This window comes from Macaca fascicularis, chromosome 10, assembly GCF_037993035.2.
Source record: "Macaca fascicularis isolate 582-1 chromosome 10, T2T-MFA8v1.1".
Classification (NCBI taxonomy): domain Eukaryota; kingdom Metazoa; phylum Chordata; class Mammalia; order Primates; family Cercopithecidae; genus Macaca; species Macaca fascicularis.
This window is the reverse complement of record NC_088384.1, coordinates 76233063-76259218: the sequence shown is the minus strand read 5'-3', so window position 1 is coordinate 76259218 and position 26156 is coordinate 76233063. Positions and strand designations below refer to the sequence as shown.

The window sequence follows — 26156 nt, the reverse complement described above, 5'->3', positions numbered from 1 at the left end:
AGAAACCCTCCTGGAGATTGTTATGCAAGCTAATATTTAAGAACCACTTCTTGAGTGTGACTAAGAGGAAAGAAGGCTTTTCTGAGGCTTGGGTTTGAAAGAAGTAAGGTCAAAAAGAGTAGCTTGCCCTTTCAGAAAGTTTGTCAGAATAAAAAAAAGTACAAAATGATAGTTTGGGGAGGGGGTGGTATTAAGGAAGCATAGGAACCCATCACCTATTTTATTTATTGATGGTCTTTAATTTTTCTAATGGTGTTTTTAAAAAAATTCACTAAAGTTTTAATTCTTTCAACGTCATGTCTTTTGAGTTTTTGTGGTTATTTTTCATTGCAATCTTATTCACATGTATTTCCGTATTTCTATTCCTTTGACTTTTTTTCTTTATTTCTTTTATATATTTAAAAAAATACATCTGGAGTTTATTTTATGCAACACTGGAAAGTGTGGCTCTAAAGTGATATATTCTTCCACTAAAAGCTAGTTTCCTCAAGATTGTTTATTGACTATTCTATCCCTTACTCAATGTTATGAGCCATTTCCTGTATCAGATTTTAAGTTCTTACATACATTGGATGTCTTTTACTGTGGTAGACAACTCCATTATTTTTGTCTTCTCCTGAGCAGAGATGCTGCAGTATTACCTCCTGCTAAGTTTGTGATCAGTTAAATCCCCAGGTTGTTTCTAAATTAATTATTTCAATTATTCAGTTCTTATGTGGATACCAGTATAGATACAATTTTTCATTTCTTATATTCAATTCTTATATGGATATCATTACAGGTAATATGTATAAAATATTTGAACCTGATTTAAACCTGGGGATAAATTTCAACTCTAGGTCAGTGATTCTTTTTTTTGTTTTGTTTTTTTGAGACGGAGTCTTGCTCTGTCGCCCAGGCTGGAGTGCAGTGGCCGGATTTCAGCTCACTGCAAGCTCCGCCTCCCGGGTTCACGCCATTCTCCTGCCTCAGCCTCCCGAGTAGCTGGGACTACAGGTGCCCTCCACCTCGCCCGGCTAGTTTTTTGTATTTTTTTTAGTAGAGACGGGGTTTCACCGGGTTAGCCAGGATGGTCTCGATCTCCTGACCTCGTGATCCTCCTGTCTCGGCCTCCCAAAGTGCTGGGATTACAGGCTTGAGCCACCGCGCCCGGCCTAGGTCAGTGATTCTTAAAGACCTAGGCTTCATCTCATTTCAGAGACCCTGGTTCTCTGTCTTCTGTATTAGCTCTTGAGGTAATTCTGTTACTCATGGAAGTTGGAGAACCACTGCTCTAGGTGCTTTCAGATTTTCATTTTTTTCCTTTTTTTTTTGCTATTGTGAATACTTGAATGTAGTTGGAGCAGTGAAGTCTTACTGAGCCCCAGACCTACTTACACAGAGACGACCATATTTGCCTCAGTTCTTGAATATATATATTTTAAAAAGTGGTTCTTAGACTGAATTATCCAGAGAGAGCATCAATTCTTTATTTTCCTATGACAATAGCTGCCTTGAGTAATTCTAATGACTTTTCTAATTTGAAATAATTAACAATCATAATCAGATCAACATTTTGGAGTAATTGGTGTATAAATGCTTCTGACAATTAGGGGTTGAGAGACGGATAAGATTTAGACATGGACTGTATTTTTAAAATCTGTGAAATTAAAATTGCCTCAAAGGTAGGGTTTGAGTTCTAGCCATATTGATATACAGTGAGTAGTGTGGTGCTTATCTCTTGATTTATGTCTCTTAAACCTGGGTTCAACATGGATGTCTACCAGTTTTTACTGTACAATGTAGATATAATATATTTGATTAAAACTTATATTTTTAATTTTAAAACATAAAAAGCTGTAAAATATTAGCATTTTCTGTAGTTTCTTTTAAAAATTATTTTCCATGGTGGAAGGAGGGGGTAATTATCTGGTATGGAAAGACATCGAGTTTTCAAATATTTATCAAATATACATCTTTTAGCAAAACGTAAACCTATTTGAACAAATAGGTTATTTTTTCCTAGAGTATTTTAAACCATATATATTTGAAGGCAAAATTAATCCATCTGCTTCTGATTTCTTTACACTAAACTGAAAATTGCCATTTTAAAGATCAATTTAACAGTTGTGAAATCCTTTGAGAATTTTTTTATGTGTGTGAGAAAGTTAAAAAGACCTTTGAACCAGAGATTGATAGTAAATAAAGCATAAATATTAAGGTCTGTAGTTTGGATTTGGGAAACAAAGGTACTGTTAATATCTAAATATGGGGCAGAGTCATGGGGGAGGAGTTGGGAAAACCCCTTTATCCAACTTCCTGAGAACGCCTAAGCATTGTTTCATCTTTGTACAAGGTATCGACAGTAGATATTTTAAAATAGAGCTCTGCTCAGTCACAACATTAAGTTTCTTATCTTTACTTTTCAAAGGAAGCATTTCTTTTTCTTCTCCACCTTTTTTTGGACAAATGCCACCATAGGATCTTCTGGGAAGTCATCTCTCCTCCCTCTCCTCCCCACACCTCCAGGGCCTCTTATCCCAAAGCCTAACCTACCACCAAGAGACAGCTATAAAGGGTTTGGGTTGAGTATTGGAAAGTGCCTGAAAAGGAAAATCCAGAACTGTGAATGTACAGTATTATTAAGGCAAAGGATTTTTAAAAACCTGTGAAGTATCTTATTTTTCTAAAGTACTATAGATTTCCAAAGTGCTTGCCAATAAACTTTCTCATTATAGTGGCTCTAATAATGAGTACTGACATGTGACTTAACTGGTAGAGTGCTTTAATGGCAATTGAAAGAATGTTTAGTACTTGGCCCATCTTTACACTGTATTACATTTGGCACTGTGTCACCAGCTATAAAGTCTAGGATAATCATATTGTTACATCAAATTGAAAATCCAATGTGCCTTCAACAACAAAGCACTGTTAGATGTCTATGTCCTCTTTGTAGGGGTCTTAGAAATCTATGCCTTAAGTACAATGACGTTGTGTTGAAAAGCATTGATTAATGGTTCAGGGACTTATACAACCCACTCTATATAAAATTCTCTTATCATTTCTGAATCACAAAGTCAAAAGTTTATCCATTTTTAACAAACGTTTCATGGATGACTGCTACCTTTTTAAACTGACAATTTGCTATGAATTATAACCGAATTGAATATAACATCTCAGACATTAGCACTTTCCATATTACACTGACAAAATTCCTGATATGTGCTGTGATGTGTTTTTAGCAAAGAATATATTTCTATTTGTTAGACTGAAATCCTTTCTTAAAGTCCTCTGGAACTGTCAACTCTCCCAGGCTCACTGAGTATCTGTGACATGTGAATAGTTCAATCTGTGGTATGGTCATTTCCCTATTCTAAAGGTCACCTTGTAAATAAAACCATTTAGTTGAAAAAGGCCATTGAAAATACACATAACTCTCTCATAATGCTAGGAAAACACTAAACAGCAAAAGGATATGGCCCACATAATAGAGTAAATGTCATGAGTTCAGTATTTAAAATGCGCTCTATTTCTAATGTATTACACTTTCAGGAAGTGTTTGATGGACTGATATATTTACTTCGTGGTTTTCTTCTGAGTATAAAGATAAGTTATTCCTTTTTTAACAAAAAGTTCCCAATGATGTGAATTCAGTCAAAGAGGGAGAAAGTTGTGGGTAAAATTACAACCTTCACTTTATAGATGTGTTGTTTTCATAAAGTCATGGTCAGTAACCCAACTATCTAGTTCTTGCAAAAGCATATTTTTCTTTCTGCAGCTAGTCTTATGCAAACATGAAATATTCAACAACCTTGATGTCATAAACCTTTGCTGCCATTATTAGTAAGCACAATTTTTACAGAATTATATTTTACTAATGATAAGCCTTTTAATAACAGGAATAGACTATAAAATGGTGTTTTTAAATTAAACCTTTCAGTTTTGGATATTTGCTATCTACACATTTCTGAAAATCAATTTATTTTTGTGAGAATTTTTTGCAGTTTTTCTTTAATAGAACAAGGGAAGTCTTCATGACAGTACAAGTCTTCATCTCTCTCCAAATACTTCAAGTTTAATTCAAGAATAGATTAAAGACATATACTTCAAATTATCTTATAAGATTTTGGTATTTAAAACACTTTATAGTAGAATAATGAGTCTTATTTTTTCATTTCACTTATAAACTTGTGTTATCATTCAAAGTTGATGGTATAGGGACTTTACATAAAAGTAGAGGATGTCGCCATTGCTTAAAACAATCTTGGCTTCCTTTTATGAAATCATATTTTGTCTCAGGTGTGATTATTTATCTCAGCCTAAACGTGATTATTTGTCTCAGCCTAAACTTGACACAAATCATCTTCTGGGAGGCAGATTTGACCTTTGAAAAATAGAAAGATGATTCAATGTGAAGTCTGGTCCCTAATGTAGGTTATCAAATTGAGTAAGGCTAATTTTCTTTAAAAAAGAGGTAAGTGCCTGTGTGTTTCTTCCATGGCTCACAACTTGGGTGCTTCACAAACTAATTTAGATTGATTAGGTGTTCAATCAATAGTTGAGCAAAAAAAGTTGGCTTTTACTCTGAGTGAACTGGGAATGAATGAATGAATGAATTCAACCAATACTGGTTAAGTGCCTAATATGTGACAGGCACACTTCTAGATGTTGAGCACAAAAATGTTCTGTACAAAATCTTTGCATGTTCCATGTTTACATCCTAGAAGGAAAGAGGAAAACAGATAAATAGAATAAATAAATGCCATAAAAGAACAGATTAGGAGAAAATGTGAAGAGAGGATAGATCACATTAGAGAAGTATTGCAATTTTAGATACTGTGGTCAAGAAAGGTCACAGAGAGAAGAGTGAACCAGGTATTTGAGTCAGGGCATGAAGAAGTGAGGGAGAGGCCATGCAGATTTCTGGGACAAGATTTTCATGTGAAAGCAGCTGGCATATGCAAGAACTCCCACAATCTGGGCAGAGTGAAAGAAGGTGAGAAGAGTAGGAGGCAGGGAGGGGGATCACATAGGGCCTTATGGGCCTACATGATCAGAAAGGACTTTGGTCTTTAATCTGAGTATATTAGGAAGCCTTTAGCTTTTGGAAGAGTTTTAATAAGCAAGTGTTGTGATCACATTGATGTTGTGTTGTGTTATGTTATATGTGATTTATTTATTTTTAAAGATGTAGGGGATACAAGTGCAGTGTTTTTTTACATGGATATATAGCATAGCAGGGAAGTCTGGGTTTTTAGTGTACTCATCACTCAAATAGTGAACATTGTACCCTACAGGTAATTTTTCAATTCCTACCTCTCACATTTTTTAGTCTCCAGTATCCATTATTCCCTTTTCTAAGTCCACGTGTACCCATTGTTTAGCTTCCACTTATAAGCGAGAGTATGAGGTATTTGACTTTCTGCTTCTGATTCATTTCACTTAGGATAATGGCCTCCAGCTCCATCTATGTTGCTGCAAAAGACATGATTTCATTCATTTTTATGACTGAGTAATATTCCACACAAATATATATATATCACATTTTCTTTATCCACTCCTCTGTTGGTAGACACTTAGATTCCATGACTTTGCTATTTTGAATACTGCTACAGAAAAGTCGACAAAAATATACACAGGGGAAAGCACTGTGGGCAGGAAAGTAAAACCAGTATCCTGAATATATGTCTATATGAGTATAGTATATTTTGAGGCTGTTATCTCTTTCCTCAATGTAGTCAACTGCCACCAGATGGCTGACCGGGGTTGGCAGGAAATTGTACAACCTGGGATTATCAGCATTTGCTTCTGTTGTTGGCTGCATACAGCAATAGTAGTAGCCAGGTCAGCCTTGATGAGAGAAAAACTATGCTGTTGATTCACAGCCTCCATATCCAATTTGTATATGGACCTACTAGCAATCTAAATGCAGCATTCCAAATAGAAAATAATTATCAGCAAAGGAGAGTATATCCTGCCAAATCCTAGACATCTGTAGATGATTTTCTACTTGGGGTATGCCAGACAAGCCATTCAGCAGTCCTGCCTACCACAGAGAAATCAATCATTATTGATTCTTCTGTGTCATAGACACAGAAGCTTATACCAAAACCTCTACTACTATAGAATATCTTTTGTACTCTGAGTCCCATTCAAAACTGGCAGTCTTAGGGTTATCAAATATATGGTACAGAGCAACACACCCAAATGTGTTATGTATTGTTTCCAAAACCCGAAGAGATCTCCCAAATTTGAGTCTCTTTGAGATGAGTGGTGTAAGTTGCATAAATCAAACTCACTTTGTTCTTTATTTTTTAACAGGAGAAAAAACATGCAAATTTATTTAATGTGTATGCACAGGAGCCTTCAGATTGAAGACCCAACTTTCCAGTGGGACTCTCATTTTAGAAGGAGTAGCCTGGCATAACCCACACTGCTGGGTCCCCATAAGCCCCAGTGTGGCTGGCTGTTGAACTTCTGCACAGTCTCTCTCTCACAATCTGGAATGCATATAGCTTACTAAGGTATCTAAGGAACATTATATTTCATACTTACCAAGTCCATTGTCATCAATGAATTAGACTAACATTATGTTCTATGGAATTTCAAGTTGATTATGTTCCCTATTATGATAGACAACAGTAGGGTTGACTTGTCCCTGAGAAAAAGGTTTTCTTTCTTAATTGTAAAGGGAAGGAAATATTTATCAGGTCAATAGCTGCACACCAGGTGATAGAGTTTGTGTTGACTTTATGTAGTGGAGACTGACTATTCTTTAACTGTATACCTTAGAATTAAGTTTCTGGTAATCTACTGTCATTCTGCATGAGTCAACTTTTGTTATTATTGTTTTCACATGACAAAAAGGAGTAAATTAAAAAGTATGTACCATAAATGATTATTCTTGTATTTCTCAAAGCTTTAGTGGGGGCATACTTACTATTTCCTGGGACAGTTTCCCTTTGTCACCCAGGCTAGAGTGCAGTGGCAGGATCTTGGCTCATTGCAACCTCCTTTCCCCAGGTTCAAGCAATTCTCATGTCTCAGCCTCCAAAGTAACTGGGATTACAGGTGCGTGCCACCATGCCCAGCTACTTTTTTTTTTTTTTTTGGATTTTTAGTAGAGACACCCACTGTGTTGGCCAGGCTTGTCTCGAATTCCTGGTCATAAGTGATCTGCCTGCCTTGTCCTCACAAAATGCTGGGATTACAGGTGTGAGCCAACATGCCCAGGCTAATGGGGACATACTTCTATAATTTGTTCAGAAATATGGTAAATATTTTGGCCTATTATTTTGCCTTTATTGGAAAGAAAATCCAGTGGAATTTAGAATTTCAAGAGTCTTAGCCTTATCTATATCTACTCGAATATCCCCATATCCTATCTCAGGGTTTCAATTATCTTCCAATATTGCTCTTACTTTAGCATAGGATGCCTGGTTGGGCTGAATATTTGAAAAGCACTGCAAAAAAACTTTAAATCCTAAACCATATCTGTTTTGTGACTACAGAAGATAAGGGACTCTTTCAAATCTGCTGTAAAGATCTTCTGATTCTCCATGTTTCCTTAATTTTATGTACATAATTTAAAATTTTTATTTTCCTTGTGTTTATTTTCTAGGGTCATAATAATAAGAAAGGTGACTTCACAGTCCTTACAATCGCTAATGTTGCCATGATTACATAGTAGCACAGTCACTTGATGTCCCAGTGCCTTGCTTGTACTTGCCCTGTATCCTGTGCTGAGCGGAGTAATCATGTTGCCACTGTGTGCTTGAGATATCTCTTGTCCCATTTCTCTGTTTGATATATGTGCAACCCAATCATAGCATTTCACTTGGAGAGTCAGGTTCTTGAGGTTACTTTCAGTAGCAATTTCTCTTATTCGTGTTCTCAATCAGGAAGCAAGTATCATATTCAAATCAGCATAATTTAAACAAGCTTTATGTACAAAATGACTATTTACAAAGATGTAGATCAAGTACAGAGGAACTATAAGGGATTTCTAATCACCTCTAGGCCAGAGGGACAGTGAGTCATATTTCCTAGAATCCAGAAGAAGGAAGTTGCATTAAGCAGGCTGACTTGAGAGGACTAGGAAGTTTCAACAGAGACATGCCAGTATTAAGGGGACTGTGGGGACTATGTGATGGGAGCAAGGAATATAACTCCTCTGATTTAACTCTCTCCATTCCCTTAATGGGAGAGCTTCTCATGGTTGAACCTAACTGAAAGATAGTCAGGAAGGGATTGGATTTGGAGATCACCACGAGGAAGGGTGGAGGACTAGTGGAAGATATCTGAATCTGTGGCAGCTATAGACATGACGGTAACTATTCCGTTTTTCTCTCTCTCTCTTTCTCTCTCTCTCTCTCTCAAAACAGGGGCTGGCCTAGACTGGAGTGAGGTGGACTATCATGGCTCACTGTAGCCTCAACCTCCCAGGCTCAGGCGATCCTGCTACCTCAGCCTCTCAAGTAGCTCGCACTACAGGTAAATACAGGCACGTACCATCACACCTGGCTTTTTTTTTTTTTTTTTTTTCTGTAGAGACAGGATTTCACCATGTTGCCCAGGCTGAACTCGAAATGCTGGACTCAAGCCATCCACCCTCTTCAGCCCCGCAAAGTGCTAGGATTACAGGCATGAGCTACCACACTCAGCCCAGTTTCTCTTAATCTGAAGGAAGAGCAGATATAATTGGCCAATAGGTTAAATATGGAGTATGAAGAGAAGGATGTAGAAACAGAGAAGTCAAGAATGACTGCAGGAAGAGCAGATATAATTGGCCAATAGGTTAAATATGGAGTATGAAGAGAAGGATGTAGAAACAGAGAAGTCAAGAATGACTGCAGGTTTTTTTTTGTTTTTGTTGTTGTGTTTTTAATCTGAACAACTGAAAAGGTGTAATGGACATTTACTGAAAATGGAGAAGAATGTGAAAAAGGAAAGTTTGGGTGGAGCAAAATATAGATGTTTAATTTTAGGATATATTAAATTATAATGCCTATTTGGCACCCAGTTGAGAAGTTTAGTAGGATGTTGGATGTATGAGCCTAGAGTTCTTGGGAGAGGTCCAGACTTATAAATACTTAAAGCTATGAGACTTAAAGAGATCATCAAAAAAGTGAGTGTAATAGAGAAAAACCCTAAATGCTGAGCCCAAACACTGCAATAGAGTTTAAGAAGACTAGGAGGAACTGGGAAATCTGACTGAAGAAACTATGGGGTGGAAGAAAACCAGGTAAATTTGATGTCCTGCAAGTCAACTGTAGAAGGTGTTTCAAAAAGGAAAATATTTAAATCTTTTAATCCATTTTGAGTTAATTTTGTATATGGTGAAAGATACTGGTCCAGTTTTATTCTTCTGTGCACATATCTAACTTGCTATCCCAGCACCACTTATTGAATAGAGAGTCCTTTCCCCCTTGCCTGTTTTTGTTGACTTTGTTGAAGATCAGACTATTGTAAGTTTGCAGCTTTATTTATGGGTTCTCTATTCTGTTCCATTAGTCTATGTGCCTGCTGTTGTTTCAGTACCATGCTGTTTTGGTCACTATAGCCTTACAGTATAGTTTGAAGTCTGGTAATGTGATGCTTCCAGCTTTGTTCTTTTTGCTTAGGATTGCTTTGGTTATTTGGGCTCTTTTTTTTTTTTTTTTGGTTTTATATAAAGTATAGAAGTTTTTCTAGTTCTGTGAAAAATGACATTGGTAGTTTGATAGGAATAGTGTTGCTTCTATAGATTGTTTTGGGCAGTATGACCATTTTAATGATACTGATTCTTCCAATCTGTGAGCATGTAATGTTTTTCCATTTGTTTGTGTCATCTGTAATTTATTTCAGCAGTATTTTGTAATTCTCCTCGTAGAGATCTTTCAACTCCTTGTTTAGATATATTCCTAAGTAATTTTTTGTGGCTATTGTAAATGGGTTGCATTCTTGATTGGGCTCTCAGCTTGAACGTTATTGGTGTATAGAAATGCTACTGATTTTTAAATATTGGTTTTGCAGCCTGAAGCTTTGAATCCTGGAAGAAAACCTAGAAAACACAGTACTGGACATCTGTCTTGAGAAATAATTTATGACTAAGCTTTCAAAAGCAATTGCAACAAAAGCAAACGTTGACAAGTAGGACCTAATTTAACTAAAGAGCTACTGAACAGCAAAAGAAACTATCAACAGAATAAACAGACAACATATAGAATGGGAGAAAGTATTCATACATCCAACTATGGTCTAATATCCAGAATCTATGAGGAAATTAAATAATTGAACAAGCAAGGCTGGGCGCGGTGGCTCATGCCTGTAATCCCAGCACTTTGGGAGGCCGAGGTGGGTGGATCACCTGAGGTCAGGAGTTGGAGACCAGCTTGGCCAACATGGCAAAACCCCGTCTCTACTAAAAAAATACAAAAATTAGCCAGGCATGGTGGTGCACATCTGTAATCCCAGCTACTCTGGATGCTGAGGCAGGAGAATTGCTTGAACCCAGGAGGCGGAGGTTGCAGTGAGACGAGATCGTGCCACTGCAATCCAGCCTGGGTGACAGAGTGAGACTCCATCACAAAAAAAAAAAAAAAAAAAAGAATTGAAAAAGCAAAGAACAAATAACTCCACTAAAAAATGGGCAAAACACGAACAGACGCTTCTCACAAGAAGACATACAGGCAGCCAACAAACATATGAAAAAATGTTCGACATCACTAATTATCAGGGAAATATAGATCAAAACCACAATGATACACTATCTCACATGAGTCAGAATGGCTGCTATTAAAAAGTCAAAAAATAACAGATACTGGTGAGACTGAGGAGAAAAATGAACACTTATATGCAGAACTACCATTTGACCCAGCAATTTCATTACTGGGTATATTTCCAAAAGATAATAAGTTGTACTACAAGAAAGACACATGCACTCACAGGTTAATTGTATTACTATTCACAAAAACAAAGACATGGAATCAACCTAGGTGCCCATCAAAGGTGGATTGGATAAAGAAAATGTAGTGCGTGTGTATATATATATACACACACACACATATACATACACACACCATGAAATACTATGCAGCCATTAGTCATTAAAAAAAAAAGGAAATTGGCCAGGTGTGGTGCAGTGGCTCACTCCTGTAATCCCAGCAATTTGGGAGGCAGAGGCAGGCGTATCACTTGAGGTCATGAGTTCAAGACCAGCCTGGCCAATGTGGCGAAACCCCATCTCTACTAAAAATACAAAAAATTAGCCAGCTGTGGTGGCATGAATCTGTAGTCCCAGCCACTCGGGAGACTGAGACAAGAGAGTTGCTTGAACCTGGAAGGCAGGGGTTGCAGTGAGCCAAGATCGCACCACTGCACTCCAGTCTGGATGACAGAGTGAGACTCCTTAAAAATAAACAAACAAAAATTTAAAAGGTTAAAGAAAAATTGCATGTTCTCACATATAAGTGGGAGCTAAACATGGGTTACTTATGGATATAAAGATGGCAGCAATAGAAACTAGGGAATACTAGAAGAGGGAAAGAGTTGAAAAACTAACTAATGAGTACTATGCTCAGTACCTGGTTGATGGAATCAATTGTAACCCAAACCTCAGCATCACGCAGTATACCCAGGTAACAAACCTGCACATGTAGCCTTATGAATCTAAAATTAAAATTATATAAAAAGAAAATAATTTAGTGCTGCTGACTGAATTAGGCAAGAATTAACTATTTTGTTTATCAAAATTGAGGTCACTAATAACCTTCACTCTGAGTAGAGTAGTAGGAACAAAAACCTGAATGGAGTAGGTTAAGGATAGAAATTTAAAAATGGACAGTAGGTATATAGATATCTCTTTCTAGAAGATTTGCTGTGAGAAGGAAGGAAAAAATGGGGTATTTTCTGGGAAGTGAAAGTAGTATTAATAGACAGCTTTGTTTTATGATGATGAGAGGTATTAAGAGTCTGAAAATATCATGATAGAAATAGTTCAAAAAGAACAAAGGAACCACTGATGATACAGAAGAAAGGGATGAATTGCTGGAGCAATATCCTGTAGTAAGTGAGAATGGAAGAGTTCACCCTCGATAGATACCTGGCAGCTCATTGTAGCACCAGGAGAGAAGATAGATTATATGGGCTCATGGGCAGATAGAACAGTATATAATGTGATGACAACTTGTGAGGTCTGATCTGATTGCTTCTGTCATCTCCATGAAGCAGGAGCAAGGTTATCAGCTAACCGGGAAGATGGCAGGAAGTGCCAGATATTTGAGGAGAATGGAGGAGGGATCAGACAGTCCTCCTAAGAGTGAGAGATTCAATGAACCAAGAAAATGCAATGTGGTTTGGGGCAGCTCTGACACACCCCATAAGGTTATTCATCATTAAAGTAAGAACAGTCAGCATAGGCTTGTAGTTTTCTCCAGCCACATCCAGTTGTGTAGGTGAGGGCATGGGAGTAGACTGATAATTGGATTTAATGAAGATTGCAGTTTAGCCAGCAAGTTGGAGAACTTTAGAGATCAAATGTCCCCTTGTGGTTATACTTGAGTGACAAGAAACAAATTTGTTCTGTTTCTAATACTATTCCCAAAGGTAATTATTAAACCATAAACTTCAATATGAAATATAGCCTTTATTTTAAGATTAATTTATTAAATTTAATTAGCATTTTATATGCTAATACAATTAAGAAACCAAAAGACTATATTAAGGCACATTTTATTATATAATGATAAAAAAGGAAAATTTATTACTTTTATTTTTGCTTCGATTCTATATTAGTTATACTGGAATATTTAGCTGTATTTCTAAATTAGAGAAAGATTATGCTTAGGAAAAGGCTATCTATTCTGGTTTTCCATTAGGTTTTTATGTTAGTTTCTATTTTTAAAATGAGATGTCAGTTCAACTTTATACAAGTGGAATTGATGGATGGATGTCTGGCCTCCAGGGGAGTTTTAGGGGCATGCAGTTCTTCCTTTACTCTAAGCAATCATCCAGGTGCTTAAATTTCCCACCATCATTTTGTTTTTAGAATTGAGGCACAGCCTCATGGAAGACATTTAAGATGACACCTGGAGGAACCCGTAGATCCCAGTCATCATTCTTATTTGGTTTGTTTTATTAGATTAGTACAAAAGAAAGTGGAGCCCTTAGTCTACGGCACACATGTCCGGTGAGTATTGATCAAAGGTAGGAAGTCAAGAATGAGCTTGCCTCTGCAGTAGGCCATGTCTAGGTCCGTTCCCATAACCCCAAGGGCATGGTTACCTGGGTTGCATCTCTCAAACAAGAAAAGGGTTATGTTTAAAGGACACTTGAAGATGAACTGAAGATACTCCCCACGTGCTTTATAATGTTTCTAAAACCTGGCTCTAAGCTCCAGCATCTTATCTAAAATTGTTAGTTTTTTGAAAAGTAAGTTTACCTTTTCTATCAGAATAGCTAATAATCGTATAATACTTATTTTTGGCTTACTGTGTTTTGAGCAGTGTGTGAAGGCTAATGTCTATGTTTTGGTTTCTTTAAGCCTAAGAAAAAACATTGAGGTTATTGCTTTATACATGAGGAAACTAAAGTTCAGAGCTTTATTTATTTATTTATTTATTTATTTATTTATTTATTTATAGAGACAGGGTCTTGCTCTGTTATCGAGGCTGGAGAGCAGAAGCACGATCACACTCACTGTAGCCTCAGACTCCTGAGTTGAAGGGATCCTCCTGCCTCAGCCTCCTGAGTAACTAGGACTACAAGTGCAACACCACACCTGGCTAATTTTAATTTTTGTAGAAAAGGAGGTCTCACTATGTTGCTGACATCGGTCTTGAACTCCTGGCCTCAAGTGATCCTCCTGGCTAGAACGTTTAAATAAGTTATTCAAAGCCCTAAAGCTAGTGGAGAGTCTAGATGGAAACTCGCAAAAGATCTACCTGCCTTCTTATAATAAAAAATCTATGAGAGCAGGCATCATGCATCATCCTCGTATCTCTGTATCCTTTAAAGGTCCTTGGGTGCAGATTGCCACTGATAACTGTTAACTCAATTGAGTGAACAGGACTTCCCTACATTGGACTGTGAGTTATCCCACGAATGGAAAGTGAGTTAAACATCATGGTGCTTTGCACAGATAATGAACACTAGCATTAACTAACACGAAACCAAAACCCCATCAAGTTTTCTTTAAATTAGTCTGATAGTTGAGGTCAAAATGCATTCTGACATGAAATAGCACGGATTGCTTTTAGATCTCTCATAATGCATATCTTTTAGTTGTATGGTTCCTAATAAACATGCAGGTATATTTTTGTTGTTGAGATCACTTAAGTTTTGCCTAGTAAATGTCCTAATCTTCGTATTCTCCAAGGCATCCGTGTGAAACCCAGGGCCATCCTAAGCAATATGAGATATCTGGCTACATTCTGATAGCTTTATTTTCCACCGTAACTAATTCCAATTTACTTGCCAACAACTTCAGACATCAGCTGGAGGGGAAAAGAGGATTTAGGGGTGGAGATGCATTTTAAATAATATTTAATAAGATTTGTTTTTGTAATTGGAAAATAAAGAGCATTGCTCTGGGGATATGCCTATGTTGCAGAAGAACTGGCTCAGGACACATTTTGTAAATGGCTCTCCTTTCTATGGCCATTCAATTCAAAGCTTTCGGGGTAAAATCTATGGAAGGAAATTCATGCAGGAAAGAGGGTGGAGATGGAAAAAAAAAGTTCATGCTTAAGTCACAGTCTATGGATAAGAAAGAATTTGAATATTAATGCATAACCTTCAGAATTAAATGCTCTGTCCAGCAACCTTACAAGCTGACAGCTGGCTGGGGGCTGATAAGGAACACTGGGTGGGGGGTAGGTTCTGGGAGGGACTAGTTCCCAGAGCAGGCGCTCATCCCTGGCTGGCATTAGAAAGAATTACAAAGCATGATTCAGAATCTAATTTTGTCAGCTGGTGATTGGCTCCCACGAGGCTCTGGCCTCACAATGTGTTCTATTAAGTAATGGGAATTGGGTTGTGCTCTTGTTCTCTGCTTCATGCCTGCCACCCCATTCTCCTTCACAGTGCTTCCCATGTCTCTGGCATATACTTAGGTGTGCTTGCTTGCATCCATATTCCAAAAGGCATTTCTAAATATCTTCACAATACACAGATGTTAACCACACAGAAGGATGCCAACACCACGTTGTTTCTTTTTATTTAAATTTATTTAAATTTATTTTAGTCTTGGGATATATTGAACAAATCAACATCACCTTGTTAGGATGGGCAAAACCCAGATGAGAAAAGAGACAGTTTAAATTAAACCCCTCCATTTGCCAACCCCTATTTAGTGGCTCAGTGCAAGAGTAGCTTGTAGCATGGGTAAAAGAGTCAACCTCCATGGAAAATATGTCAAATAAACACGTGGTGTGGTGTGAGACATCATTGGGTTTCTGTCCACTTCAAAGAAACAGAATTGAAGGAAAATTGACTCTACAACTTGTCTTTCTTTTGTAGCCAAATGGCTGATACCTGTCAAAACATCTGTTTATCCTTTACGATATGACTTATATCACCAGTGGTGAAACTTATTTTAAAGGTAGTAATTTGTACAATTACAAAAGGTGGCATTATGTGTTCAGAGGATATATAATATGGGTTTTGTTATTCTTTTATGTAACTGGACAGGAGTTAGTTTATCAAAGAGTTACATAACAGGATCATTTTCCATTCATTTTAAGACTTCAAGAACTATGTTACTCTCTCTGGGTTCCAGAACATAAAAAATAATAATAATAATAATTAATGAGCAAAGGTAATATGTTCAGTGGACAGAATGTTTTAAGTTTATAAAACATTTCTAAGAATTCTTTTTCCTCAAAATTAAATCACAGGATTCTTTCCCTCATTCTGAAACAATTTTCCTAAAATAAATTTGAGACCCCCTGCTAATGAAAAGTTGAACGATTTTAGTTTCATGTTGTCCTTTTCTTATCTTCAGGCTACGCTTGTTTCAGACAGAACAGCCAGCCCCTTGCTGAGGAAAAAGGGCCTGTGCAGGATATCAGCAGACCTTCATTCTCCTTTTGCTCTGGCATGAGCTAGCCATGGCAATGTAAGTCACTTTCTGGACCAATTTCCTCGTTCGTAAGGTTGAGGGAATTGACTAGGTCAGAAGACAAGCACTCTTGGCTGGCAGGCAGCTTCCAGATGTGTTTCTTATGCAAGTTGAGTTTCTTTAAAATCTATATTTAAGGCTGGGCATGGTGGCTCATGCCTGGAATTCCAACACTTTGGGAAGCCGAGGCGGGTGGATCACCTGAGGTCAGGAGTTTGAGACCAACCTGACCAATATGGTGAAACCCCATCCCTACTAAAAATACGAAAATTAGCCAGGTATGGTGGTGTGTGCCTGTAGTCACAGCTACTCTGGGGGCTGAGGCAGGAAAATCGCTTGAACCCAAGAGGTGGAGGTTGCAGTGAGCTGAGATCACGCCACTGCACCCCAGCCTGAGCAACAGAGCAAGACTCCTTCTCAAAACAAACAAAAACTATATTTAAATTATTTTAAATAGGCATGTGTTTTTCAGTTTGCCACAGCCCTCACCACTCCTTATTGCCTTGTTTATATGAATGTATGCATGCACTTGTGTATGTTGGCTTTTTCCATGTAACACATAACTGCAAAACATAGTGTCTTACATTTATACGGATTAAGCTAGGCTTAATGGCTACAGCACAGCTATTTACTTAGCTCAACATTCTAGGGTTAGTAATTTGATGGGTTTAGTTAGGCAATTCTGTTGGTCTTGCCTGGTCTCATTTACTCATCTTGGATCAACTGCCATTTAGTAAGATGGCTCTGCTTGTGGGTATTGATTGCCTGTCCCCCTGGGACAGTAGATATTTCTGAGCCAAATCATTCAGCAAGCTAACTTGAACTTCACATGGCTGCTTCTGGGTTGCAAGGGCACAGGAACACAAGTTGCAAGGCCTTTGGGTCCTAGGCTTGGCACTGATCCAGCGTCATTTCTGTTGTATTCTATTATTCAAAGCAAGTGACAGGGATAAACTCAGATTCAAGCAGTGGAGGAAAAGACTCCGTCTCTTGAAGAGAAAAGCTGCAAAGTATTTTGGCTATTTTTACAATCGCTGCAACCTGTTTGCAAGCATTTCATCTTGCAAACTGTGGATTACATGGCCTTCAATTTATTCCCGGTCTAAAAACAAGGAAAATCACAAGCAAAACAAGCAAAATGGACACTCTTTTCTATACCAGGAGCATATTCATAGTGCTCAGCAAGTTGCTTTAAAATAGAATCATTTTAGAACAGTACTGACAAGTACATATCCCATTAAACCACAAGTCCCCAGATGTTTGGGGATTTCTGCCCTTAGTGACCAGACATTTGTGCCACAAACTATTGGCAGCTTCTGAACTTGGGTTATGCCCTTGTCATAATATGGATCCGCTGCTTAGTGATGGTCAACACTGGAGATGGGAATCCTCACTGAGCCAATGTAAGCCTTCAACTCTGTCCCTGTATGTCCCTGAAGACGAACGTAATCTGAATCCCTTTTTTTGAGGTTTAGAGTTCAGTTTCCAGACTCCCTGCATTGACTTTTTCCCAGAATACCCTTAGTTTGAAATGATCATTTGGGGGAAATTTCTTTTAGTCTGGAGAGCTGACTAACCACCTTTCATGAACAGTGTGGTATGAAGGAAAGGCTGTCAAATTATAAAATACAAATATAATAAACCCCATTTTATAAAACATAGACTTGGCATACTATAGGTTCTGTTGTAACCTCTATGTTACAGACCTCTAACTTCTCTAACCTCTGTAACCCTTAAAGCTATAGACATAGATTTATAATGCTGCATGTATCCCTTAGTTGAGCATGCACTAAGTCCAGAATTCTGCTCTAGATGCTTTAATGACTGGAAATACACATGAGAAAATGTTCCTCCTTTCAAAGTGCTTTCAGGCCACCATAATCAACAGTAGTCACTCTTCAAATTGCGAGCCCCAATGAAAGAATTTTTCCCAGAATGACTTGAGAACCAATAATAGGTGTTTTCCTGTCTTAAATATTTCAACTGCATGTAATCAGTAGGAAAATGACTTATTGCATTACTTTATTTTACATCTGAGATGGAAGATCTACATATAGATCTTGGATTAATGTTTTTGTTTCTTTGTTTCTTTGTTTGTTTAGTGAAACACTAAGACAAGACACATGGGGAAAGATACTTCAGCTACAATGTTTAATTAAGAAGGTCAAATTTCCAGTTTGAAATGAAGCATGTTCATTATGCATCTACATTTTCATCATCACTTGCATTAGCAGGAAGAAAGAGAGACAATTAAGCCCCTTCAAATGTTTGAGCACATGAAGAGACCAGGGAAATGGCTGATGCTCTGCCAAAGATAATTTCAGGAAAAAGAAATTTAACAGAAAACAAATAGACAAAGGGTGTGAGAAACAACATACAGAAAAATGAATCCAAATGACCAACAAATGCTTGAAATTTTTCACACTTAGTCAATGCAAGTACAATAAGATATTACTTTATATCCTGTGCACTGTCAATAATAAAGTAACATTATCACTGAAGACAGGTATTCACACAAAAAATCTCCAGAGGTGAAATTCAGGAAACTGTGTTTTAACAAACTTTCCAGATGATTCCAACATACACAAAACTTTGAGAACCACTGCTGTCGTATAGGCCTATAGATTGCTTCAGGCCTTTTGGAAAGCAAATTGACAAAACCTAATGCATTTTTAAATGTTATAAAAGGCTGGGTGCGGTGGCTCATGCCCATAATCCCAGCACTTTGGGAGGCCGAGGCAGGAGGACCACGAGGTCAGGAGTTTGAGACCAGCCTGGTTAACATGGTGAAACCCTGTCTTTACAAAAATACAAAAATTAGCTGGGCATGATGACGGGTGCCAGTAATCTCAGCTACTCGGGAGGCTGAGGCAGGAGAATCACTTGAACCTGGGAGGCGGAGGTTGCAGTGAGTCGAGATTCTGCCACTGCACTCCAGTCTGGATGACAGAGCGAGACTGTCTCAAAAAAAAAAAAAAAAGTTATAAAAATAAGAATTAGTATATCCAGCATTTCTTATTCTGAGGATTTCCTTCACAGAAAGAACTAGGAAATAAATAAATAACTCCAGTCTGGACGACAGAGCAAGACTCTGTCTCAAAAAAAAAAAATAGTTATAAAAATAAGAATTAGTATATCCAGCATTTCTTATTCTAAGGATTTTCTTCACAGAAAGAACTAGGAAATAAATAAATATGGACAAGGGTGTTTATTCTAGCTTTGTTATAAAGGCGAAAACAGATAAAGGAAAAACAGAATTGTTGAATGTATCTATTCAATATCAGTAGCAAACACTATGAATTAGTTGTACACTAGGAAAATTTTCAACAATTATTTTCCCATGGAGAATAGCAAGACATACAGAATCTGTCAGTATGATCTAACTTTGGTAAAACAATAATAAAAACTTTAACTTCATGATATGTAAGCAGGAGAGAGAGAAGAGAAAAGACAAAGAGAATAGAAAACAGTTAAGAAGACTGCCTAACATAAAAACAAACAAATAAATAAAATAACAGGAAAAACACTGAGCACAAATGGGTGACGTGTCCAACATCATGCAGTTGTTCAGTGACAAAGCTGGAATGTGATGACAAATTCTCTTATTCCAAACCCATCTCTGTTGCCGTGACACCACATTATGTCTTGTCCAAATGCTGAAAGAGGGGTTCAGTTCTTATCCAATTTCATACTCATTTATAGCACCTGGTTCTTAGTAGTTACTAAGTAAACATTTGTTTAATGTTTAATGAATGGAGAGAAGACTAAGCAATTTGAGTATATTTCAGAAGAGCAGGCCCTCCATACTGTGTTCATTTTATTCACTGGTTAGGATATTTCCAAAGGTTCTTATCTGTTGCCTCAGTCCAATTCAGACAACTGTGCTTGACATTAAAAAATGCTCAAAGAGGCCAGGCTCAGTGGCTCACACCTATAAACCCAGCACTTTGTGAGGCCCAGGCAGGAGGATCACTTGAGCCCAGGACCTTGAAACCAGCCTAGGCAACATACTGAGATCCCATTTCCAAAAAAAAAAAAAAAAAAAAAAAAAAAAAAAAAAAATTGGCTGGGCATGGTGATGTATTCCTGTGATGCCAGCTATGTGGAAGGCTGAGGTGGGAGGACTGCTTGAGCTTTAGAGTTTGAGGCTGTAGTGAGTTATAAACATGCCACTGTGCTCCAGCATGGGCAACAGAGAGAAACCTGTCTCTAAAATACAACAAAGATAAAAATAAAATTGTTCAAAAGCTGAGGTTGATCAATGGGTACGTATATACAGTTAGATAGAAGAAATAAGACCTACTATTTGATAGATCATTATGATGACTACAGTTAAGAATAATCTATTGTACATGTCAAAATAGCTAGAAGAAAATATTTTGAATGCTTCTAGTGCAATGAAAAAATATTTGACGTGAGTGTACCCTGATTATCCTGATTTAATACTTGTGTATTAAATGAATGCATCAACATATTACGTGTGCCCCCAAATATGTACATAAATATGTACATCTATTGCATATTAACTTAAAAAGGCTCAAAAGTTAACATCAATTTTTCAGCCCATATTTATTTTCTCTCCTTTTTTCACATGTTAACCCCAGTCCAGCTATTTCTGGTCTCACCAAAGCACACTTCTTAGCAACCCCTCTAAGCCTTTCACTGAGAACTTCTTTCCCTTCCCTTCTTTGCTCCACCCCATCTGTCTTTCAAGGCCTAGGTTCTTTCCCATCTCTCCCACGACATTTTCTCTGAACCATACTTAGTCACATTTTCATACATTCATGTTATACTCTTACCTACATTATTAAGCCCCTATGGTCAGGAATTATACCCTAAGGTGCTTTGCCCACCCCGCAGGACCTTTTCCAATCCTTTGCACATACTAGGAGTTTAATAAATGTCTATGATTCAAGTTTTTGTTGTATGTCATCAAGGATATTTGCCACTTGTCAATGGCAGCCTTCACACTGCTTGTTTTGGTAGTATTTGAAGCCCAGATGTCCAGAATGGAATTAATTACAGTTTCTCCATGATCCTATTTCTCTTCCTACATTTTCTGTCCCAGTTACTGACACTACTATTAATTCAACTGTCCAAACCGAAAACCTCCCATATTTGATCCCTGGTTATTTTTGCCTCCTACATTTAATTGGCTGCTCCGTTTAATTGATTTTTCCACTGCCACACACTGCCAATTAATGTATTCCTTTTCTTCCATTCCCACTGCCAATGTCCTGGTTCATGTCCTCGTGCTCCCTGTTGCTAGTGAAGCAGCTTTCTCACTGATACCTCTAGGTTCTAACTCTCTAATCCTTCCTTCAAAGGGTTACTGGAGTTAACCTTGCCAAGTCTCATTTTTCTTTCCCCAAGACATTAAGAATAAAAAAATAAGTGTCATTGTGTGGCATTGTAAACCTTCTCCCATTGGCTCCCTTTCTAAAATTTTTGCCTTATCTTTTCCCAACCCTCCAGACACACAGTATTAGGAGCTTGGATACATCCTTGACTTTTCTCATGGTATTCTCCCAATTTGAAGTGCTTCCCCTTCCTCTCCTCTAAACTCTCTAGTTCCTGTCACATAGGAAACATGATGATGTATTAGATATCATTGCTATAATTACTAAAGGCTGAATTCAAATGCTTATTTTGTCTGTGAAGTTTGTGTCAGTTTTTCCTGTGAATATCAATAGGTCATTTCTCTATTCTCTGTACTTATTTGCAATTTTTCATTATAAAACTTGAATTTCTTATATTGTAGTTTGCTATTTATCTTTCTTTGTCTTCCTACTCAATTATGAGCTCTTTGAGCAGAGAAACTATGACAAACTCATCTGCATATTCTCACAGCATCTAGCCTATACATGGTACATAGTAATTACTTCTTAATTGTTTACTGAATGCATGAAAGAATGAATGTTTTCTCTCCTCTAATTATGCTGAGGAATTGTTATACTAAATGCTTTACATTGTCCCATTTATTCCCTTCCATTAGCAATACCAACCAAGCATATGTGTGTGTTTAACATATTATTTATTTTTTATAATTCATATTTTTATTAGAGCTATATATGTACACAGATGAAAACATTTAAAATGGTAAATAAAGAAAAACACCAGTTTTTCATTCCTTAGTCACATTGCCATTTTCAAGTCTTTGAATAGTTTCTTCTGCTTTTGAAATTCTGTAGTTCTAAATAATATGTGTATGCTGAAGTTTATTCGTTTAACAACTGTAGACATTATTAATCGGTTTGAAATTACACCTGGTAGATTAGTATTTAGCTCTGCTCAGTAGAAAGGACCATGAAGCCAACTAACAGGGATTTGACTACACAGAACCAGTTGACTCTCAAAGGAATGGAGCCTGACTCACCCTGTGTTAGCCCCTGACTCTGAACAACTCAGCTAACTAACCTCTTAGCTTCATCATCATGACCAGTGGCCCAGGACTTGAGATTTACTATAGAATCCATCAGAGTACTATCAGAGTACTTCATTTTTCTATCAAGCTTTCAGTTGATGTCTGTATTAAAACATTGGCCTAAGATTTCCCTCCCCTCCCCTCCCTTCCCCTCCCATCCCCTCTCCTCCCTTCCCTTCCCTTCCCTTCCCTTTTCCTTTCTCTTCCCCTTCCCCTTTTCCTTCCCCTTCCCCTTTTCCTTCCTTCCTTCCTTCCTTCCTTCCTTCCTTCCTTCCTTCCTTCCTTCCTTCCTTCCTTCCTTCTTTTTTTATGGAGTTTCACTCTGTTGCCCAGACTGGAGTGCAGTGGAGTGATCTCAGCTCACTGCAACTTCCACCTCCTCGGTTCAAGCGACTCTTCTGCCTCAGCCTCCCGAGTAGCTGAGATTATAGGCATGCGTCACCACACCCAGCCAATTTTTGTATTTTTAGTAGAGACAGGGTTTCATCATGTTGGCCAGGGTGTTTGCATTTCTTAAGTGCAATAATTTGCATTAAAACCTTGCAAACACTATAATAGTCACTGTGTAACTCCATGCCAGTGAATACTGGTATGGAGTTTTGGAAAATACCAGTGCTATTCTTAGTTCAAACATACATGGAAATACAAAAAAAGTTGACACAAAGTCTGTAGAGCACAGTTCTTCTTTTGAAACTTCTCACCAAGCAGTTTAGCAATATAATTATCAGGCACAATTAAACAGAAACTCCACAACAATTTAGTACATCTTCAAGAGAAGGCGTGTGAAGGTTAGTTTATATTTATCTTTCATCATCGGGGTACATCTTCATGCCTCAAGGAGAAATGGTGTCAAACATAACCTGTGTTTGTCCTAGACATGTTAATTTAGTCAGAAGAGGTCAATCAAAGGCTATAAGATGTCCAAAAAGATTTGTCCTATATGTTGGTCAAGGATGCACGACAAAGATAGAGATAAGAGAGAAAGCAACAGCATGCATAGTCTAATCCTAGATGGTCTATGCTTAAGAAAAACCAAACAAGTTTTAATTGTTAACACACAGAGCCAGGTAATGCTTCATATCACCATGTGAACAGATTATTAACAGTGGTGTTGTCATCAGCAGCATCATTGTTGTGTCTGAGCCATGTATGTGACTCAGAGTGATATCATCAGTGTGGGCCAGGGGGTACTGGCAAGGACAAAGGCTGAGTCCAGTAAGGGATCTGCCAAAGAAAGTTGGCTTTTGAGTCAACATGAATCTCTTCAGGATCTGAACTGGGAAAAGCCCAGAGTGTCTCCATGGCCAAAACCAAACAAATCAATTTTTGAAGGCCATGAGGTCTTTATTAAATAAGGGAACTTGGTATACAAATTTTGAATGGGGGGAAAAAGCAATGAAATAAAATAGTACTCCATCTTTCAACATATTTTCAGAAGTACATTGTTCAGTAAAGTAGTTTCTGGGCTTCTCCACTAGATATGGTTTTTTTCGTCTGGCATGTCTTTGTCTATTGCTCTCTTTGTGGGCTGTTGAACTGAATAGAGGCAGACATTACTCAGAATGAGGATGGAGACTGTCTGTTTTCTAGTAACAAAATTTTATTTTAAATGTCTACTTTGCCCCCACTTTTTTTTTGTAATGATGCAGTAAAAAATTATAGGATGCTTATCAGCAGACTATAATGTACTACAGATCCAAACAGAGATTCAGATCCCTCAAACACCTCTTAAAAAGATGGGCCAGAAGGTGCCTTACAAAAGGATGGGATGTAAACCATGAACTTATTTTTCTGATGCCCAAAACTGCCATGAAAAGTTCATTCCTTTCAAAATTAGTGCTTTTAAATGACTCAAAATCATTATTTTTTCATTCAAAAAATCACATACTTAGAAAGCACTGTATTTTCACACTGTATTTTCAGTTTATTGTATACAGACAAGAGCTCATCACTGGTCTATTTAATCATTAATATCTTTACTTTTCATAGTACATATTTTTACAGAATTACATTCCTGCATTTAGCCAGAACAAAACAGTTCAGTTAATTTTGAATATTACTCATGTTTACATGGAAAAGAATGAAAATATTCTACTGGAAAACAAGAGACAATTCATCTTACTTGCATCTGGAATCTTCTGTGAATCATGGAAAAATATTAACTTGACTCATATATAAGGATTTCCTCTCTATTAAATAAAAATGACTTATCTCTATACCTTTTCAGTCTTGTTACCGAGTGTGAGAGTTTATTTTTCCCCAATGTCTTCTCTCAAAAAAAAAAAAAAAAATGTATTCTAACGTCCAGCATGAGGTAATATTGAGTCATAAATCAAGAGACCAGCGTTAGGGTTTCAACTTGGCCATGGATTTGCTGTGTGGTTTTAGGTCTAATCACATAATTTTTATAGGCATCAGTATCTTCACCTGGAAGAATCTGCAGGGAACTGAGTATGAATGCTCCCCTTGGCATGAGCACTAGGTCAAAGCCTTTGGTGACACTTAGTATGAATTTTACCTTGACCATCAGGGGTTTGCCCTGGACCTGCCTCAGAAAGGTATTATGTAAGGGATATTGCATTCTTCTTCCCCAGAGTCAAACTGTTTTCAAATTCACTTGTAGCTGGGAATGAAGAGCTCACCCTATCAGGGCATATGTTTTCTATTTGGAAAACAGATCTGCGGAGGCCATTCTAATCAGTCTCACGTACCTTCCTTTGAACTTGAAGGCTCTGTAAACAAAACAATACCTCCAAACTATTCCAAACACCAGCATGAGCTGCCATCCTTGATAAGTTAGTGTGTGAATCTCCCTTTCCTTTTTGCTTTTATTGGAAGCGACATAGAGTATTTCTGCATTAAATTAAATCTGGCCCACATAGAGCTCTTTCATAAGGAAAATGCGAGAACATGGGTTGTTGGCAGAAGTAAGGTAAATATAGAATCTCTGATGGCATTTGGGTGCTATGAAGCTTATTCATTGCCATTGACCAGCATGACTACATTGTTCACAAGTGGTGAGGTTGGGATAAAGTAGTGCAAGTCTTCCAAAAGATGCGGTATTAAAATTCATGCTAATCACTCTCCTGCCATTTTTCTACATGCCCACATGTCTAATTGTGCTAACTTCCATGGACTATTTCACTTCTTTTCATACCTCTTTTTGGTTACTATGGAAAGAATTGGCTCATGAGTCTGGGTGGAGAAAGAAATGATGACAGTCTTGAGTTTGAAATGTATTCTGGAGTCTGAAAAAAAAGGGATTTGAATGAATACTGAGCTCAGCTGTGTATAGTCAGTAGTTTAAGTGAAGCTGTGCTAACATAAATCTCGTGAATTAGCAGAACATGAACTTGAAGACAAGTTAGCATTTTGTGGGGAAACAGACTTATTACCTCTGGCAGTGAAAATATGACTAGTTGTATTTTGTTCAAAGCATAATAAACTATATAATGACATTACAATTTGAAAAATAACTTGATTTTGAATTTACAGTTTTGAATCCACATGAGCTGTCTTCAAAACTGCTTATCTTACATTTCCTTCACACTGATATGTGATATTGATCCAATAAGGAATTAATAGGGGACTACTATGTGCTAGGCATTTTGCTAGAGGTTGAGGATATACATATAGCTCAAAATCGACTGGAAT

General features: G+C 37.4%; 1 long non-coding RNA gene across 1 annotated transcript; it reads left to right on the top strand.

The window, feature by feature from the left end:
- Positions 1–8047: 8047 nt before the first annotated feature.
- On the top strand, positions 8048–22805 carry LOC123567111 (uncharacterized). The gene is made up of 3 exons (XR_006689803.2): positions 8048–8308; positions 15962–16075; positions 18181–22805. It is a non-coding gene; the product is annotated as an uncharacterized lncRNA (long non-coding RNA).
- Positions 22806–26156: the final 3351 nt, after the last annotated feature.